This window comes from Lonchura striata, chromosome 11 (assembly GCF_050655825.1).
Source record: "Lonchura striata isolate lonStrDom1 chromosome 11, ASM5065582v1, whole genome shotgun sequence".
Taxonomy (NCBI): domain Eukaryota; kingdom Metazoa; phylum Chordata; class Aves; order Passeriformes; family Estrildidae; genus Lonchura; species Lonchura striata.
The window spans coordinates 10,533,586-10,547,500 of record NC_140713.1 but is presented as its reverse complement, the minus strand read 5'-3'; the positions used below and the strand labels follow the sequence as shown (position 1 = coordinate 10,547,500).

Genomic DNA, 13,915 nt, shown 5'->3' with positions numbered 1-13,915 from the left:
TAGGGACTTTGCTCAGTGTGGTCAGATTGACAGTTTGAAACAATTAAATAGCAGTCTGAGTACTAAAAATACAGCAAATTTGTTGAGTAAGAGAATTCTTCTTTGAATTTCTGCAAAACCTCCCTCTGTTTTTGCATGGGGGAGGTCTTGCTAGTGCAAGTTAATGAAAATCTGTTTTGAGAGAAAGCCTTTGCATTTGTAAATGCACACTGAAATGGTCCAAGCTTTTGAAGAAGCACAGCTCCTCCACAGGGGTGTGGTCCCTTGCAGAATCCAGATGAGTGCCCTCAGTTCCCACGCTGTCAGTGTGCCTCAGCCACCTCCCTGAACACCCTGGCTCCATGGGACAGCTTGGTTTGCCACTGCTGCCTCAAGTGACCATGCTGAACATAGTCCCTGGCAATGCCAGAGGAGATGGGTTTTCCTGGGATGCTGACTGATCTTATGTTGCTGGTTGTCTGCCATCAGAAGACCCTCAGATATTTAAACATTTGATGGCCAGCAAATTCTGCACAGATGGAAAACAAGGAAAGATCTGGATGCATATCCCTACCTATTTATAATTCTACAGTCTTAAGATACATATTTTTCAGGGAAACCTTTCATTATTGTTTACTTATATAAACCATTCTCAGACAGAAATATTGCAAAGCATTATGAGAATAAATATAGATATGTGGAGAATCACCGGGTTTGGTTTTATTTATTGTAATAGGTGCAGTTAAAATGTAGATCAGACTGCTGTTTTGGATCACAGTCTTAGTTCCAAAAATTGCATCATCATAGGTGGATTATATCTGCATCTTTTAAAATAGATGGCAGGGTATATTTCTGTGCTGTTTTTCCCTAAAGAAAAATTGAAAGATAAGAGGCAGGAGTTTCAAGTAACATCGCAACATTTAGTTGTCAAACTATGAATGGAAATTGCCATCATAGGGACTGTGTGTTTACTCTCCTACTTCAAAAAACCTGTGTGAAAATGTAACCAAGAAGAAAAGATTTTTTCCTTTTTTAAATCAAATAATATCTTAGTAGATGAGCAATAATTCAACATACCTAAAACAAATATTAATTGAAAAGAGCCCTAGAACACATACAGGAAGTATGTTGCTGCTTGGTGAACAGCACTCACTGGAGCAGTACTGCAGATGATGGACTATTCAGCAATTCCTTTCTGGAATCAGTTCCACTGATCTGCAGCACTCCTTGGTGTCCTGCCTGGTATCTGAGCTGCCTTTCTGAAGTTGCATCTTCCCATCATTGTTTAAATGCACAGTGCTACACTCCTGCAGTTTTATGATGTAAAAAATGGCAGTGGTAGGGAGATACTGTTTGTTTGTCCATCCTTTATTATAATATTTCAGCGTAGTTAGTCAACAGAATCTCTCTTTTGAAACAAACAGCTATGACCCTCATGACTGGACACATATCTGTAAAAAGCCAGGAAAGAACCAGTACCAGTAGAACAGTTAGAATTATTTAAATTTTGTTTGACCAGTTAATACTGCCATTCACCTTTCCTCAACCCCATGCATGACTTTGTTAGGTTGGCTGGTCCCACTGTAGACAGATTTCAAATGTAATCTGGTGCAAGCCAGTTTGTCATGTACCAAACTCTGTGTGGGCTTGCCAGGCTGTTGGAGTGGCTCCCACCACTGCCATCCTGAAAAGGCATGGAAACGTGTGTCTGCACAAATGCAGGAGCCTGCATTCTCAGGGTTTAAATCAGTCTGTTCTCTGACATGGTTCTTATTGCAGAGCATCTCAGTGCAAGCCAGTAATCAGCCAAAATTAGAACCTGAGGAGTCTCTGACTTGCAGGGGAGGAGTTGTGTCTAAATCTCTATAGTTGTACTGATGCATTTGTTCATACTTTGTCAGATTCAGAGATACATTTTGGACATATCATTCACAGATGGTTTGGTCAGAGCAATGGAAGATGAGCAATGGAATTTTCCTACCTGTACAAATTTATCTGGTCTGGTTGCTGTTTTCATCCTATATATTGCAGGAGATTTTACTAGTGTCCAGAATAGTGAAAATTTGGAGAAAGCCTGCTCTTCTTCCATAAGATGTGTAATAGTCAGGATGCACTTGTGAAGCTTCTGTCTCCTGAATGTAACTAATTTCTGTCATCCAAAGGGTTGAACATGAGTTTTAAATAAATATGTCCACTTTGAAAGAGCTTATTGCCAAGTCATTTTCTATAAAGGCAATGTTACTTTGTAAGGGTTAGGTTTCCTCTATTCTTCTTCCCAGTAAGGATCTTCTTTCCTGCATATCTGACCTCTCTGAGATAAGATTTCCTTGTGTCAGCATTTAATGTCATCTGAGCATTATCAGCCTTGGAATTTCATGTTGGTGGCTGATGTTTGATGGTTATAGACTGGTCATTGCTCCAGAAGGTGCCAATCAGGAAGCATGAAAAACATGGGAAAGCCATTCAGAGTGATGGGAGGCAAACACTCAGCAGAGCAGAGGCTTAAAGGCTGCACTGGGTCAGGAAACCATTAAGTACCTGCTTCTGCTTTGGGATATGTGGGGAGCAGATTCACCTCCAGAAATATGAAATAAGGAGGTTTAACCACAGAATTACTTTTTCCTTTCTGTCAGCTCCAAGATTCAAGAAATTACTTGAAACTGTGGTACAGAAGGCTGTGTAAGGCTCGACTCCATTAGCTTTATTCTTTCTTATTCTTACCTACTTACTGGTAAGAATTTTATTTTACAAATTGAGCCTTTAAATTCATATTTAAGATAGTGCTATATGCTTTTGGCTGTCTTTAAGAGAGTAAGTGAGTACCAAATGCACTCGACTGATCCCAAGTATTTGTACTCATCTACAACAGTGTGTTACAAACTCAGTCCTGGGATGGATTTCACTGCATCAGTATCTTCAGTTTTTTGCTGCCAGATGTGTTTCCTGTACCTCACTATACACTTATTGATATATGGTATCATAAATCTGATGATGATCTGAATATTTTCAGAAGGTTTTACAGCATTTCTGCTTTCCAAGATGGTCGATAGTTTAAGTCTGGCCCTCACAGGCATGGCAGAGGAGCTCGTGAGAATATTTTGGCTGAATTTCTGATGATGTTCATGAGGTAGAGGAGCAGCAGCTGCTGTACTAGTAACAGAAAGAGAGAAAGATTAATTCCAGGGCAAGGCAGCTTTCAAAGGCAAGTGAGCATCATGTGACTGAATGTGTATAATTTAAAAGAAAAAGAAAAAAGCTAGAACTTCAGCACAGCCTGTCTCTCCAGTATATGAGAAGTGAATACGGCCTTGAATACACTTTTTAATTTTTCAACACTGTATTTTGCCAACTTTAGTTCACTCTGTTGACTGTTCAGTCAGACCATTTTTAAATTAAAAAGGAATACATGGTTGAATTATTTATTAAACAAAAGGTGCTTCCGTGCATGCAGACTACCTGGGTTTTGAATTTCTTTTGCTGTTGGAATTTGAAGAAAGTGCATTGCTAATAAGTTAAGAGATAGAACACTATTCTTCTTCTAAAATAAGTCTCTCTGTCTCTGAGACAGACAGCAAGATAACTTGTGTCTGTCCAGCCAGAGAAGAATGGCTGATCTTTATTCAAATTTCTAATTTTGACCTTTGTGTGAAGTTGTTGCTCCAGGTTGCTGGGCTCCATAGAGACAGCATTTCTGGTAGGGAAATATGTTTGCAAATCAAGCCAGTCTGGATTATCTCCTAATTTTATAGGTACTTCAGATGGGTTAAAATATGCTTTTAGTGGTGGATTAATGTGGAGGAACTGCAAGTAAGCAGAAGAAGGCTTGCAAAAACTTTGTATGTTGCTGCCATCAGCCTGTATGTCCCTGGAGGTTGCCAGGTCACCTTGTGGTGACAAGGACCTTGTACAGTGACTTTGCTTTGCTCAGTCCCCATTCCTGCCTCTGTGCTGGTGTTCCAGATTGGTGCACAGCCAGGGTTTCTTTATGGTGGCCAGGTCTTTTCTTGTCCACTTCCCCAGGAGTAGCCAGTCACCAGCTTTTGGACTAGACTTTCTGAACTTTGAATTCCTTTGGCTGATGGCTGAAGGGAAAACATTCAGGCTGGGAAATTAGGAAGGGTCCTCCATCAGTCATGGGACTATGGTCTCCATAGCTTGCTGAAAAATGAGAGGGCTGCTTTACCTGGTATTGAGAAAGGAATTAATGTGCTGAATCTGAGGAAACATCTGTCCAAGAGGTTGGCATTTCTCATCACTGGTGTGGCACTTGATAACCACCTAGGATCCTAGTGAGATGCACTGCAAAAGGCTGGTCATGGGCACAAAGAGGTTTTAGAGAAAGGTTGGTGAGACTGGCCAGGACTCTGAAGAGCTCCCAGTGATCCCAGTGTGTGGGAGGGTGGTTGTGAGCCTGGAGCTTTTCTGTGGAAGGAAAGCAGTGAGCAGTAGCAAGTGGCTGGGCACACCCTGGCTTTGATAGCTACAGATGGAGACCTAAAAGATTGCAGGGCCACAGTCCAACACCAGCACATGTAAAATAAGGCTCAGGATTTAGATAACTCTGTTCCAGCATACTGACGTGCATGGCCACAGTCCAACTCCAACACATGCAAAATTAGTTTCAGGATCATTCCAGCATACTGAAGCCTATGCCTAAACCAGTTATTGCCACAAGCTCAGCTAAATCAGAGGACAGCATTCAAAATATTTTTTCTTTTTTCTTTTTTTTTTTTTTTGACTAGAGTAGTTCAGATGAAAAAAAATTTATATTTTCATAGTAGAAGAGGAAAACTGGGTTATTGATAGATCAGCTCCATAGGCAGCATTTCAGAATTTTTATAGACAAATGCCAAAACCAGCACACCCACAAATATCACTTTAGAGTATCCATGTACATTAAGGCTATTTTACAAAACATGGGTATGATTGACCTAGTAATACTTTTTAAGATACATTAGTATAAAAAAATTAATGGGTTCTGTCCGACAATATCATGTTCTCAGTATTCTCACAGTACACTGTTAAAACAATGAGGAAAAAACCTATACCAAAGAGTTAAAGGATCCCTTCTCAAGATTTAATGTAATGAATTTAATCAATAGTTTCCATTACAGAAAAACTCATGTAATTAACATATTTTATTTATAGAAAAAGGGTGCTAGTAAAGTAGATTCAGCAGTTTAGAGCTGCTTGTAAGTATTTATTCAAATACAGCTTTTTTTTTTTTTTTTTTTTTTGTGAAATGGATAAAGTTGGAAATTATCCTCAAGTGGCTTGTACCAAAGTAGTTAAATGGGAGAAAAATTATTTACAAAAGTATTTATATTAGCTTAAAGTGGTCATTTAGTTTGAAAGGAGCACTGGAAAGTTAAAAGTAAGAAAATACAGATACTGGAAAAGCCTCTCATATCAAAGTCCAAATGTTGTAACACACACCATGACATTATTCAATCTTTAGAGACTCTGTCAGCACCTCTCTAATCAGTAATCTGTAAATGGAATGAAAGTCTTTAATTCTTTCTCATTTTGTTGAGGGGGAAATTACTAATTTAGCTACCTGTATAGTTCTTTTTACATGCCTGATTCTTTTGTTGTTTTTATTTTTTTTCTTGCCAGTGTCTACAGAAAGACATTCCTGCGACATTTTAAATAATTCATCTTTTCTTTAGTAGAATGAATTTTTATAAAATCTGATGACCTGCTACTGGCACTTCTGTGCTGATTTTTCCACTCTGTGATAAGATAATAATAATGAAAAAGGGTTTTCTTAAACAATAGTATGCAAGAACTTACCCAATGATACCTGATGCCCTGAGAGCTACTTATAATGAAGGCAGGTCTGGGTTCTCACTTGAAAAAAAAATTTGTTTGTTTTTGGATTTTTTCAACCCAGAAACTGAGGGTAAAACATAAATAGTGTAATCAATAAATATTTCAATGCAAGTGCTCAAAAGATTTTAAAACATATCAATGGATTTAGAAAACTACAAGGAGATGGGTGTTAATTTGTACTTCTTAGAGTCTGAGAGAATGCATTTTTGGGAACATGTGAAGAACTTAGGGAAAAGAGACTCAGCAGAGCTCTCTTCCACACAGATGTATCATTTTTCCTATGGTTCACTGATACCACCTTGGATATCCCTCATTGTGTAGCCTGCACACTGTACCAAATGGTCCTGGGTGTCCCACAGGTATTTTAGGAACAAGATAGAGGTCATGGTGAAGTACCCCTTACCTCTCTGGTTTGTAGGGCTGTAGGGCTCCCAACGTGGAAGAAACAGGGTAAGTATGAAAGCAAGGAGAAGGCAACATATTCATTCACAGAAGTCCAGTTAATGGTTATTTTAGTTGATTAGCTAGCAACTTCATTTTCTCCCTCATGAAATTGCCTCCACAGATCCTTACTTCTGGAGCTTAATCAGCAGTAGCAATCCATCCCAGGAGTGGGAGATCAGGAGTACTTAATTAAAGAGGGACTGTAAGGCAACTCTCCCAAATTGGATATCTGATCTAGCCTTGGCATCAGGAGAGCAATGCTAGGTAAAAGTGTTTATCAAGCTCCATGTAGCCACTCTGCAAATCTCAGAGATGGGAATATGATGCAGACAGCTTGTAGAAGCTGCTATAACCTGAGTAGTGTGGGTTTTAAGGCCATCTGGTACCTGAACACCTGCCTACAAATAACACACACAAATCCAAAAGGTGGTCCAGTTGGATAGCCTCTCTGCTTAGATTACCCACTGGAATTTTGTCCAAAAGTAGTATACAATGTGTATGAAGTTTGGAAAGACTTTGTTCTCCCTAGTCAGTAATCAAGTGCCCATTTCAAATTTAGGTGACAGGATCAAAGCTAACCCAGGTGAGTCAAGGGTTCGGGTAAGAAAACTGCTGAAAATCACAAACTACTGTTCACACTAACTTTTGGTAAAACTCCACAACATTCTAAGCTTGTTTTAAGAAAGGGAGGGGAAAAGCATATGAAGTATGTCATATGAAAGGTTTGGGAGATAACCTTGCTATCACAAACATAATTGGACACCAAAGAAAATTTTGAGGATAGATGGCAAAGACCATAAGTAAAAAAACAAGGCAAGAGCCATTAATATGTATTTAAGCCCAACGTTGCTGGTCCAAAAGGTCCAAAAGCTGCTTTGCTTGAGAAGACACACATTATGGACAGAGGAGTACAACAGGGTGTGCTCAGGTGTGCTCTTCTGAAGAAAGCAAGAATTAGCCCTAGCTGGATAAAGAATATTCTGATAAATGGCAAAGTACATTCACTTCTAAGGCCTCCTTTTTTTCCTGTGGAAAGATTACATAAATCTAGTGGATTTTCATGAACCTCATATAACAAACTAGGTGATTTGGGATGGAAAGTGCTTTCAGCTATACAGTCAGTTAAGGAAGTGGGATTTCAAGGTATTTTGGAGTGCCAGATCTGAAAAACCAGAGAAGGGGTTGGATGGTGGAAGAGTTTTGCATATTAAGGGCTTTGGAGAGAAATTCTTGTATTCTGCAATTTTGAAACAAACTGCCAAAAATGGTGTTGGGGAAAAAATGTAGTGGGGAACAATGTAGTGATCCATGGTCATTTGCCTCTAGCCAGCTCTCATTAGGTAGCTAGAGCTTCCAGAAGCTAGTAGTAACATCAAAAAAGTGAAGACTAGCAAAAAACAAGCACTCCATGACTCTGCTCTGTGTTTTTCTGATGTCCATTGAATTCATTGAAGGACTGTGCACAGGTCTGACTGAATAAATTGAAACTTTTAATTGCACCATTTGTGCATGTGTGTGCGGTTTTAATTGCACCATTTGTGCATGTGTGCGTGGGTTTTAGAATGGCCTTAAGTCAGGGGCATGGAGGAGGGTGAAGTTTGACATGCCTGCATGTGCATATATTTTTTTAAAAGAATCTTCAGCGCTCTTTTAAGTTGTATTCCAATTAAGTTTTATCAAAACTAATTTTGCAACAATACGGTGAAGTCCCAATTCAAATGTAAGTGTTGAAGTTACATTGAACTCAGTAGGGCTGGAGAGATGTACAGTTGTCAGATTAAAATTTGAACCTTACTTCTTCTCATGCTGAGCTAAGAATATGTGTGATGGTTTGCAGGATAATGATATTTAACTGTAATCTTCTTGAGATATGAATGGCATTCCACTGATTTTATACAACTGAACTTGGTACTGCTGATTAATAAAACAATAAATACAGAAAATGAACTATTTTGTGTTTTATTAACAATTTGCATTTCTTATAGTATTTCATTTTCAATAAGTATAAAATCATACCCTTGAATGGTAAGATGTAATTGCTGATCATGTATCTCTTTGTTCCAGACACTTTTATAAAAGTGTATGTATTATGTATGATGTGACCTTCAAATGCCATGAATGCGTTGTGCAATAAACTGTCAATATTTGTGGCTATAAGGTACTAGATGACTTTTACAATAATTGGAACAGCTTTATTAAAAGCTTGGATCACTCAGCTAGTTAAAGAGAAAGACACAGGCCAGTGTTCATCTGGGAGTTTCCTTCTGCCAACTGTTAAATGAAAGATATTGTAAGGTGCTTAAGATGTCTTCTTTCTTAAAATAAAACCCAAAACAAAACAGTTAAAGAGGTGTCACACAAAAAATATTCTCTCAAAAAATATTTTTTTTTCACCATGCTCAATTTTTGGTCAAAACTGAGCTCTATCAGCTAGTGGAAAGTAAACAACCCTGTGTTTTAAGTGCTAAATCTGAGTTTCTATGTCTTTCGGTCACACGATTCTTCAAAGAAATGAAAAGGCTAAAATGATGTACTCAGAAACTGTGTTTGATCTGTGATTATCTTAAATGGTTTTAAAATTTTAGAAAAAAAAAAAAAGAGAAATAAGACTGCTAAGAACTGCAGAAAAAAACCTCTGTAGGGAATTTGATTGGAATGAAAAGAAGAGGATAAGAAACATTTTGTGATTAACAAAATCTTAATTTTGTTGAAGTGTTCCATCAATGTCTCTCTGTGCTGTATATACAGATTTTGCATGTGTCTCAGAGTACCAGAATGAAAAGCATTAAGCTATAACCAGCACTGCATACATACAGCATTGCCATGCAAAGTGTTTTGAACCCATGGGGTGTGAAAACCACCAATCTTCAAGTGTGGGGTGTTCCAGGAACGGGCTTGAGGTGTGTGTGCATCACCAGTTACTAAGAAATTTCTTACAATATTTTGTTTCTCTTCCTGTTGAGCTTGAAGTAACAGCCTGCAGCCCGAGGTGTTGGCCATGGCTGCCATTTGCTCACTTCCACGAGCTGCAAGTCTTGCCCTGTACCGATGGTTCTGGGCCTTTTACTTCAGTTGCATTTTGACTGTATTTTAAATTTAACTCTGCCAGTGACTAATTGCTAACAGAGGCAGGACAGTTTGTGGATGTTGTTTGTCTGTGTGGTTCAGAGGGCTAAGAGGGAATTCTCATGTCAGATGTGGTATCTTTTTATTTACCAGTGGAACCTTTGTATAATCTTTATTTCCAATAATACAAACAATGTGAATGCTGCTTTCTCACTAGTAGGTCTCCTTTCCAATTCTCTTCTAAAATAGCTCTGTGTTTAAACAAATTCTCTGCCAATCCATAGAAACAGTTTAAGATTTCCTTATATGGTCATTATAAAACCTAAATCCTCGATGAAACAATAGAGACAGCAAGTTGTTCCTGACCTAAGACATTAGTAACTCTTTCCGGAGGCCAAAAATATAACTGTAATATTTAGTAATATTAGAAACCTTCATTTTAAACCATGAACTTCACTGGCAAAAAAGTGTAGTGACATCCACTAATAGGGTTCTAATTTCAAATTATGAGCACAGGGCCAGATTCTTTTCTCATTTACATGGGATGATGCTAATTGAAGCTACTTCAGGTAGGTAGAAAAATATGATTAATTATATCTCTAATTATATTCCTATTTTACACTATTTTCAGTATTATTAAGGCTTTCTCTTAGGACTAGGCAAGAAAGGTAAAGCATGTTTTTCCAGAAACTTGGCATATTTTATGCTGCTTCCCAGGGAGTGAGGTGGTTGAGTTCAGGCGCACTTGCAAGGAGCTGAGAGCAGTGACAGGATTAACACACTAAATATCTTCTTGTTCCTTTCTTGACATTAGATTTCCTGCCACAAGATGGACTAATCTGGGTGGTTTATGGGTCATCAAAAAAATAGCTGTAGTCACTACCATGTCTTGTTGCACCAAGTTTCATTAACTTTCACAGGCAGATTTGAAGAACTACAAATATTCTGAATTTCAGAAATATATGAAAAACTGGGATTATTTGCATCTTTAAGGCTTCTGGCCACATTTTCAAAGGGTTCTTTAATAGTGTTGAAAATTGTGCAAGGCCAAACACATACTTGTAAGTCTGATTACCTATTTTGTGAGTTGATTACCTTTTCCATGTGATTGCCTGTTTTTGGCTAATTTGGCAAACCTTATGTCAACAAATTCCAAGTGACTTCACTGATGGTTTAGTCTTCATGAGGGCTGCAATTTAGCTCCTTTGAACATGAAAGCACCTCTTTGTGAATCCCTGCACCTTCACATACACTCCGTAAATAAATACTCTGGTGAAATTTGTGGCACATTAATGTAGATGTTCCTTTCAGAATTTGATTGCTATCATGGCTGAAGTCAGTGCTGCTGCCTAACCAAGTGAAAACAGTTTTCTTTTTACAAAAGCAATCCACTCTTTTCTAATCATGTTTATGGGCTTATTCCAGACAGGTGGACCAGTCATACAGAATATATATGGAAGTGTCAAAGAATTTGTTTCCTTTTGCTCTTCATATGACTGCCTAGATAGCTTCTGCTTTGAGTATAGAGACTCACTGTCTGTCTAAGTTTGTCTTCTCTTTTCTGGCAATATCCACTGAAGTTGGCATTTCTCCTCTGTGGCATCTATTATCTGTGTCCTGAGGGCACTGCTGGCCATGGCCGTGGCTCATTTCTGGCTAGACCATTTCTGATAACCAGCAGTAAGATATTAACTGTAAAAAAAGGATTCACTGGTGTCTTTCTCAATTTCTTTTAACCTTCTACTGTAAAAGTTCTCCTGGCTTCAGAACTGTTTGTTGGGATTATCTGTCTCTGTGGAAACTTTCTTTCTGCCTGTGGCAGTGATGTGGAACCAGCCTGATCTCTCTGCTAGATGAGGAGTGGCTTCTAGGCCCTTCTCTCCCAAGAATTGGGCATCTGTCTGAAGAAGGGCAATCCCTCTAATACTGATCTTATGGACTGGTTAATTTTTATGTCAGTCTGCATGCAAAGTCAATTTGCTTACATTTTGGCCAAATTGGCTTTTCGGTTATGCCACTTTCTGATACAGACGTTGAAGTGAACTTTTTTCCTTGCATTTACCCCACAAGAACATGGGCACAGTCACATTAAGTGCAGTTGAGGCATGGTGTGCAAGAGATGTCCCTGTCATACCTCCCCAGAAGCTGCTTTGTGGCTGAATTCCTCTGTCCTGGGTCAGGGAGTGCTCTCTGCCTGCCCAGCAGGTACAGCACACGGAGCAGCTGGGGACTCACAGCTGTTCCTTGCCCTTAGACTGGCACAAAAACAGTTACATATTTAGTACTGAATGTTGCTTTTCACATTTCTGTCCAGGACTTTTGCTGTGAACTTATACAGTGAAAGGAAAGCTCAGTGAGAGTTAGTTCAGAGGCAAGGCTGGGAAGTCACACATCTAGTATGAACATCTATATCATACTTTAGGCTCTTATTTCCTGCACTTTAATCAGGAAAGGTTGGGATGGGCAGGAAGATATTCAGGATGCCGACCTGCCTATAATGGAAATGGATAGTAAAAGAAGCTGTGTAATCCCACGTGCATCAAGTGCACATCATATAGATCACATAAATCAGAGAACCACAACGGCTGTAAGATAAGTAACTGTTCTCTTTCCTTCCTGATCTTTTATCCTCAGAATTGAGAAGTCCCCAAAACCATAGCTAAAATCCTGAGTAAATCATAAATTAATTTGTGGAGGCCAATCCTAGTTCTGCAGATCTGTAAAACTATTTTTGCCATATTTTTGCACTATTTAACAGATCTGAGACTTTCAATAGCAGGAGAAGGGGGACATCAGGGGTGTAGAATACATGATTATTGGTAAAGCTGAAGATTTTTCATTCCCCATTCATTCTGATTTGTGGCATAATCTGTATTCTTCAGTTTGCTTCTTAACTTTATTCTTGCCAGTCTCTTCTTTTTTCATCCTTAGTTTCCACAGACCACTTCTGAGAAAACCTCAGTAGCAGAGTCAGTGAGACTTAAACATATTTTAAAGTTAAGCACATTTTAAACTTAAGTGCTTTGACAAAGAGGTACAATGTGGCAAAGTGGGGCCCTGGTAAGAAGCTGGGCTAGCATTTGATGGGGAGAGTCGGCAGCCTTGAACATATCTTTTCATTGTTTGAAATAAAAGAACTTAGATGTAAAGCTGCTCATTCAGGTAGCGATGGCCTCCAGCGCTTCGGTGGGCTTTGTGGGCAGAGGAATTCAAAAGAAAACCCCTCAGCCCAGCTTTAAAGTCTTAGGAATGCTTTCACTGTGGGAAGAAAAATTCTTCAAGGTAAGGCCCCTGTTGGAGTAAAGCCTTTGGAGCTATCTACTGTATGTCTACTTAAATCTAAAAGAGAACTCTTCAGACCACCCGCATCTTTCTTTGCTTCATTGTTGTTTTCAGTTTGCTTTTTCAGAGGGATTAGTGCTAGAGTAAACTCCATCATCTTGCTCCCTTGAAAAAATTCAATTTTGTGTAAAGTGAAAATTAGACTCTTAAATCTGCAAAGAGAGCTGTTCATCTTACAAATTTATTCTTTTTTATTGGGCCACACATATTCCAGATAGAAAGATAAAAGGCAAATGGATAACAGGCCATCATTTAGAGTGACATGTAGCAAAACATAGCTAGCAGTTTTATTCTGTAAATTCCTTCTGAGTGGCTTGTTAACTTTATCTATATATTTATCTATAATGTTCATATAGTATTTATTGAAAATCAAAATGAAATCCTGCAGTTTTTCATCATGCATTCTGTGTTTTGCACTTCAGAAAAATCTTATTGCACTCAGGAATTTATTTTTTTTTTCCAAAGAAGTTTATGCCATAATTATATACAACTTTTGAGGAGTAAAAACAGGGAAAGTCTAAACTCTTTAGGGATATTGGAATTATAGGCTAGCACCTATGTATGTTTTCCTAGACTCACAAAGACAAAATAGACTCCTATAGCATGCAACTTTATGTACTTGAAGATAATTCAAAATGACATTTACTAGCTTTCTAACTTAAATATTATGCTTTAACTCTGCAGTCTAAGAACAGTCAGAAAATGTTAAACAAGAATGTGATGTGAAACCTAGCAGGTTTACATTTTGAAAAGTAGTAATAGCTTGATTGCATATATGACTGAGATAAGCATATATATATTTATTTAATAGCTCTATCATCTCCTTCTTTCAGCTTTAAGCAAAATAGTTTAGATGAACCATTTTATAATATATACTGAAATGCCTGTTAGTGTTACCTTTTCCAGAAATGTGGTATTTGGGTCTCTGCTACTGTGAGAATAAATTTTATTAGAGCCAAATATTTAAGTCTTTCTTATGTCCCATTACTTCCTTTTAAAAGGCAATGCTGTGTAAACTGCACTGTTTCCTGACAGCTTTAGTTACATATCAAATGGATAAAGACAGAACATTTTTAGTCAGTAGTTTATGGTTGAAATAATCAAGACTCTGCGTGCAGGTTTTAACTCTGTGCTCCCCACCTGGATCTAACCCAGATAGCTCAGTTCTGCACAATGTGTGATGCTGTGTCCATGTGTCCTGCTCCTGACGTGCCAGGAGTGTCAATCTGGGTCACAGCTTCAACATTTGCCA

At 38.3% G+C, this 13,915-nt stretch overlaps 1 protein-coding gene across 41 annotated transcripts in view; it reads left to right on the top strand.

Moving 5' to 3' along the window:
- ZNF536 (zinc finger protein 536) overlaps positions 1-13,915 on the top strand; it is a 361,403-nt gene that overhangs the window by 214,218 nt on the left and 133,270 nt on the right. The window lies entirely within an intron of this gene.